Source organism: Papio anubis, chromosome 9, assembly GCF_008728515.1.
Source record: "Papio anubis isolate 15944 chromosome 9, Panubis1.0, whole genome shotgun sequence".
NCBI classification, from domain to species: domain Eukaryota; kingdom Metazoa; phylum Chordata; class Mammalia; order Primates; family Cercopithecidae; genus Papio; species Papio anubis.
Window position 1 is genome coordinate 9,128,453 of NC_044984.1, and position 6,821 is coordinate 9,135,273.

The following is a 6,821-nucleotide window of genomic DNA, read 5'->3' on the forward strand; positions in this document are numbered from 1 at the left end:
GTGCCTGTCTGGTTAATTCATGCTTATGCGTCATGCTACACATAAAAGCCACTCCAAAGATTGGCAAAAAATGGTTACAGGTATTCTGCTGAGTTTCCTTCCTTCCTTCCTTCCTTCCTTCCTTCCTTCCCTTCCTTCCTTCCTTCCTTCCTTCCTTCCTTTCTTTTCTTCTTTCTTTCTCTTTCTCTTTCTCTTCCTTTCTTCTTCTCTCTTCTTCTTCCTTCCTCCTTCCCTTCCTTTCTTCTTCTTTCTTTCTTTTCTTTCTTTCTTTTTCTTTTCTTTTTTTACCTGTAAACCAGAAAACAATTGCAGGGATCAAGGATATACATGGCACTTAGATAGGACTTTCATGACCCAATATGGAACAATTTGAGTACCAGAATAGGAGATTATAGCCTATTGAACAAAATGTGAAACTGGGAGTCCACAAAGATGTAAATGGAAAGATGAAGTACCTCCTGACAGAGCAAGAATGGCACTGAACAATGTTACATGGATAATGGCTATTTTATTCAAGACGATTACAACAGGGAAAAGAGACTAGGACTCAGTCTGAACTAAAATCTGTCAAAACAAAGCGGGTGGGGGCTTTAAGAGTGAAGGTGAGGAGGAGATTATACACCGTATGTGTTTGCTAATTGGCTTTACCCAAAAGAAAATTAAACTTTCTTTGATCTGTACAAGTTGATCAAACAAATGGGGTCATTCTTGTCATATGCAACTAAAACAGTGTAGACAATCCAGAGGGAAAAGGCACTCAGGACACATAGCATTGCTTCAAAAATATAATTCTCTACAAACCTAGTTGCTAAAACTACCTGTTGTTACCTAAAACCAATTTTATCTAACAGCTATTCAAACAACCTACTGTGACTGCAAGACTGGTTTTACCCACCACTGTCACACACCAGTCAGAACGTGCCAGCTCCTCAAAACTTTACTAGAGCCAATAAACTTTCTTTCAAACCAATACGTAACTTTTTTTTTTTTTTAATAACACCTCCAACCTTCGTTTTGTTCTTTAGACAAACCAAACACCCCTGGTCCTCGCATTTAGGCCAAATCACAATTCTTACCTCTTTAATAAAATATTTTAAATGTAGAGATCTGTCCCTATATTTTATTTGGATTTTGACCTACTTAGTGTCAAGCTGGGTTCCAAAGCTGACTCAGCTTAGGGAGAAACACTGGCCTACAGGGCTAGGGCATGATGTACTCACACTGGGGCTTATTGACTCCTGTGACCCCACTATTGCTGCAGGTTGCCTCATTTCTCCCTGGTGAGTCTCTTGGACTGACCTCCCAATTTTAGTTTGCTTCTGTTTTATTTGGATTTTAGATGAGGAGGAGTCTTTCCTCTTCTTGTTTCAGAGACCTCTTTCTCCCTCTGGTTGGAAGGTCTTCTGTTAGGGAGGACTATTTTCCTCCTGGCAGACCTCAGCTGTGATGTCTGGGTGACGGGATTTCTCTTTTCAGGCTGAAGCCTCGCCAAAAGCATTTTTATTTTTTCCTTCAGTTGATGGCAGCTGATCTTCCTTCTTGGGTTTATTTGGCCTTTTCATAATCAGTGCTTGCATTTAACTGGCTTTTGTGTATTTGGCATTAAACAAAATCACCTAGATAAATTTAGTTACAAACAGATTCTCAAAGTTTAAAGGCATGCCAAGGTATTTTTTGTGACTCTAACTGGTAACATGTTCAAATATTACAGAGATCATTCAACACTCTGTTCTTAAATCTAAACTAAAAGACCACGGCTATAAAATTATGCACTCCAAATAAGCCTCATATCGCAATTGATTGTGTCACTACAAAATACTATCTCAAGGCTAGCTGAGACTCTTTCCTCTCCAGATCTTTCCTCTTCTCTTATAATTTTTCCTCTTCATCTTTCTCTAAGCTAAACTCTTTCCAAACTCCTCAAATATTCTGGCATACTGATTTTTTAAGTAAAAACACTTGAAAGTCAGAAAATGTAAAAGAAAATCATTTTTACTTTTATGCTGTTTCTTAAAAGCAAAAGGTGAAATTCCCATGTAAAAGACACTTTTTCCATACTAAAAGGAATGGCAACATTATTATGACCAAAGACAAGCAATTGAGACCAAGAAAACACTGTATGAACCTTGTTAAAATCTTCTGGGGGCCTCCTCACTTAATTGAGTCACATTCTCAAAGTTAACTATTCCTTGTCCGATCCAGTATGTTGGTAACTGACTCAACCGACTCAACCGTCTTTCCCCAAAAGTTAGTTCATGGCCTTTGTAAAATTGTTTATTGACAAAGTCAAAGTAAAAGAAAACAAAACTTAAGGTTTAGCCTTATCCCATTTTGTCAAAAAAAGAAAAAAAGATTGAGATACGATTGTTTTTAATCAACTGATGAGTTAAGATGCTTTACTATTTTATGACTAAATTCGAAAATCTAAGCTATAAGGTCTCTAGACATATATATATATATGTTTAGAAGTGTTTCTACAAACGTACATATGTTACATTATATATTAAGTCTAAATGATAAAATATGCTGTTGCTGGACAGAAATTTCTTTAAAATTTTTATTTAGATAATGGGCACTCATATAAAATGTATTTTAATTATGCAAATGTTTTCTTTAGTTTACATAAACTTAATCTCAAAGTTTGAGATTGATTTAAATCTCAAATAAATAGATTGTTTTTAATTTGTTAATAAAATAGCATTAGAAATGGTTTCAAAATTGCCAGCATACATTTTTGCCTGAGTTAACTGGTCAGTTTTATATTTGCCCCTACTAGATATTTTAAAGTCATAAACCTATAAACCCAACTTAAAACAAAATAATATTTGATATATTATTTTTATAAATAATTTTTAATAAATAAGATTAATTTTAAAATCTATATTAAATTAATAATTTAATCAATAAATTATTAATTTAGCAGATTATTAATTTATATTATTTAAATTAATAATATATTTAATTAAAAGTTAATGGTTTGATGTCTATTATTAAATACATAAATTATTTAATTAAAAGTTAATTATGATTTAATACAAATATATCTTCTGGGTTAACGATGAGATGTACATGCATTTAACTTCAAGCTTCTTAGATTAACATCTGATATTAACCAGCTACAAATTGGTCAATAAAAAAAACTTTAAATGAGTAGCTCTAATATCTGAATTTTCATAAGTAATTCAGATATAATTGTTAATAAATAAATTAGATAATTATTGATAAAATAAATGTTTATAAATGAAGTTTTCATATAACTTAAAATTTTAAAGTTACCTTACATTAAGTTAAATGTTAGGTACTCATTAAATGTCTGGTTAATACTCAAGTTAAAAAATTAAAACAAATTGTTAAATAAGTTCCTTCTAGCATCTTAAATCTTATAAAAAGACTAATAATATATAGGTTTTCAATCAAAATATAAATTTTAAAGGGTAATTGTGTGTGAAAAAAATCTTACATAATAATTTTCTTTCCTAAGATAAAATGGTTGGTTTTCCCAAAAGAAAAAATAAAACCAAAAATTATAAGACTAAGACCGGAGGTTTTAAAAAAATTATAGAAGGTCTAAGCAAGTTAAAGAAGAGTAACAAAAAATGGGTCTTGGCCGGGCGCAGTGGCTCACGCCTATGATCCTAGCACTTTGGGAGGCCGAGGCGGACAGATCACAAGGTCAGGAGTTCGAGACCAGCCTGGCCAATATGGTGAAACCCCATCTCTACTAAAAATACAAAAATTAGCTGGGGGTGGTGGCGGATGCCTGTAGTCCCAGCTACTCAGGAGGCTGAGGCAGGAGAATTGCTTGAACCTGGGAGGCGGAGGTTGTAGTGAGCCGAGATCAGGCCACTTCACTCCAGCCTGGGAGACAGAGCAAGACTCTGTCTCAAAAAAAAAAAAAAAAAAAGATGGGTCTTATAAAAGAGGTTTTATGTGGTGAGATTGAGAAAAATATACTTCTGTGTTTTTCTAAAAAGTAAATATTGGTATCAAGGGTGCATTGATACTTGACCAGAATCTGATCCTCAATATTTGAAACTACAAGGTTTTCTTAAAACATGTATATGCTCTTCATAAAATTGCAAGAGGTTTGATTTATAATCACAAAATCTGTGTCTTTACCAGCCTTATTCTAAACCACAGTGTCTGTTTCAGCCATTTTTTTCCTGGAGGTCTATTTAATTTCCCTAGTTACAGGCTAAACATGCTCTCCTATTCATTTACATAATAATTTCACTTCTTGAAACAAAATTTTCATTTCCAAATTTCTCAGATTCATATCTCAGTGGTTCAAGTTTTGCTGTATCTCACTGCACGTGATTTGCAGGCATACATCACTACCTTGGGTTTTAATGCCATCGAGAACCTTGAGAAGGCCTTTTTGTTTTGTTGTCCACTCCAGTAACTCTTTTCCTCTGGTTCTAACTCTGCTGTTATGTCCTGACAGTAAAATACTTACCATGAAGGCCTAGAAAAGCAGTGTTTTCCTTCAATATAATTTGATTTTGTACTCTTTGCTTTTCTTGATATATCTAATTGTTGCACTTATAATGTTAGACACATTGTTCCTGTGTCTGATTAAATTCAAGTGTCCTTTTCATCAGGTTCAACTTCCAAATTATCTAAATGAACATTCTATAAGGAGAAACAATTACACTGTAAGCAGCATCTAAAGTGTCTGTGGTTTCCACATTGACTTAGGGTGTGATTGTTAGTGGAGGCTGTGGTGAGGTTTTTTGGGGACAAGGATGCCAAGTGGGCCAGTCCTCAGACCCCAGTGGTGGCAGCAGTGGGCCAATCATGCCTGTCTTTGGGTCCCAGGTCAGCATCTGGTGTTAACCAGATGAATTAGGCCAATTTTTGGTCCTCCAGCTGGTTTTGTTGAATTCCTGAAGTGGCAGCTGTGGGCCAGGTAGGGGGGCAAGTCTTTGATCCTTAGGCAGTGTGCATGGCATGGGCAATTATGAGATCATTCCAGCAGTGTGGAATAATCCTCTGGCCTCCAAGTGGCCTTTGTTGGGTTATAAATGGCTGCAAAAGGCCGGGCGCAGTGGCTTACGCCTGTAATCCCCGCACTTTGGGAGTTTGAGGCAGACAGATCACCTGAGATCGGGCATTTGAGACCAGCCTGACCAACACGGAGAAACCCCGTCTCTACTACAAATACACAATTAGCCAGGCTTGGTGGCACATGCCTGTAATCCCAGCTACTCAGGAAGCTGAGGCAGGAGAACTGCCTGAACCCAGGAGGCAGAGGTTGCAGTGACCCGAGATCAAATCATTGCACTCCAGCCTGGGCAACAAGTGCCAAACTCTGTCTCAAAAAAATAATAATAATTTAAAAAAATAAATGGCTGCAATAAGCTGGTGGGCCATTCCCCAGGACCCCAAGAAGTACATGTGAGTGGGTGCCAGCTATGGTAGTAGTGGAAGGCTGGGCAGTTCCATCCTCAGGCTGCCAGGGGAGTGTACAGGAACCAAGAATGATGACCAGGTTGTAATGATTCACAGGCCCCTGAATGGCATGCTCAGGCACTGAGCAGAGCAATGCCAGGCCAGGCAGCCCGTTCCTCAGGCCTCCTGTTGCTGTGCATGGGTACAGGCTATTGTTAGTAGGGACAAGGTTATTCCCAGGTCCCTGGCTACGTACTTGGTTGATGGCAACAGTGGCAGAGGTTGGAGGAGGAACTTTGCCCTCAGGACACATATAAGTGCATTTCAGCCCTATTGCTGGGGGATTCAGGGTTGCTGTCAGTGGTAGCAGCTGGAGACAAGAGGCTGGGCAGTGTATGCTTCAGATCCCTCATAGTGGAAGCAACAAGAGCAGGAATGGGGAGATCCAGTCTTCAGGGCAAATGCGAATGTGCAAGCAGTCCTGTGGCTTAGCAGGACAGGGTGAGTGTTATGGCAGTAACCCTAGCCAGGAGAGAATCAGGCTCTGGTGAGATGTATTTTGGCTCCCTCTGTCTTAAGGCAGCCACCCCAGTGCACTGTGCCACCAATTCCTTGGTGTGTAGGACACTGTGTGCTAGAGTGTTGAGGACACTGCCGTGCTGCAGAGCACACCAGTGTTGTGCCACTGCAGCCCTTCAGCTGGATGTAGGGAGGGAGTGTCAGTGGGGTTTCAGGGATGTGGAGATTGAGGGGCTGTTAGGCCCATGGGTGAGATGCAGTCTGGTGGAGGTGAGCTCTCATAATTATGCTATACTGCAGCTGCTTAGGTCTCTGTTAATATGCGGGACCTAGACTGGGATCTGTCTCTGGAGCAATATCTGAAGCTCCAGAGAGTTCTGTGTATGAGTCTCAGGGTCGGCAACCATCACTGGATTCTCCCATGGCAAGGATTCCAGGAGTCTAATATTGGGAATGTGGATCCCTAGGGATCTCTCACTTCCTCTTTCTCTGCACTGGAGAGTCTCTCTGGTTTCCTAGCCAGCCTTGGCCAGGAAGACTGCCTCTTCTTCATTACCTTAGGTGTTTCCCATCCATTTGCTATTGAACTACTGTGTTCTCTCTCAGGTGCTGTCTTCAAAGTGTGATTATCTGTTTGACATTTTGCTGCTTTGTGGAGCTGGCGGGTGCCAGATACCTGTACTCAGCCATCTTGAAGCCCCACTCTCTCATCAAGTGTTTTGAGCCTTTTAACATCTTTAATAAACTTCCTCAAAATGAAATCATAAATTAAATCTTTTTCACCTAAAATCACGTTTGGGATTCTCCAGGTGGGTCCCTGAAAAGCCTTAAAAGATATAACTCTCATCCTGTAGAAATGTTAAATAATTATGCTTATTAGATAAATCATGTAGAAAACATTGTCAAACAAT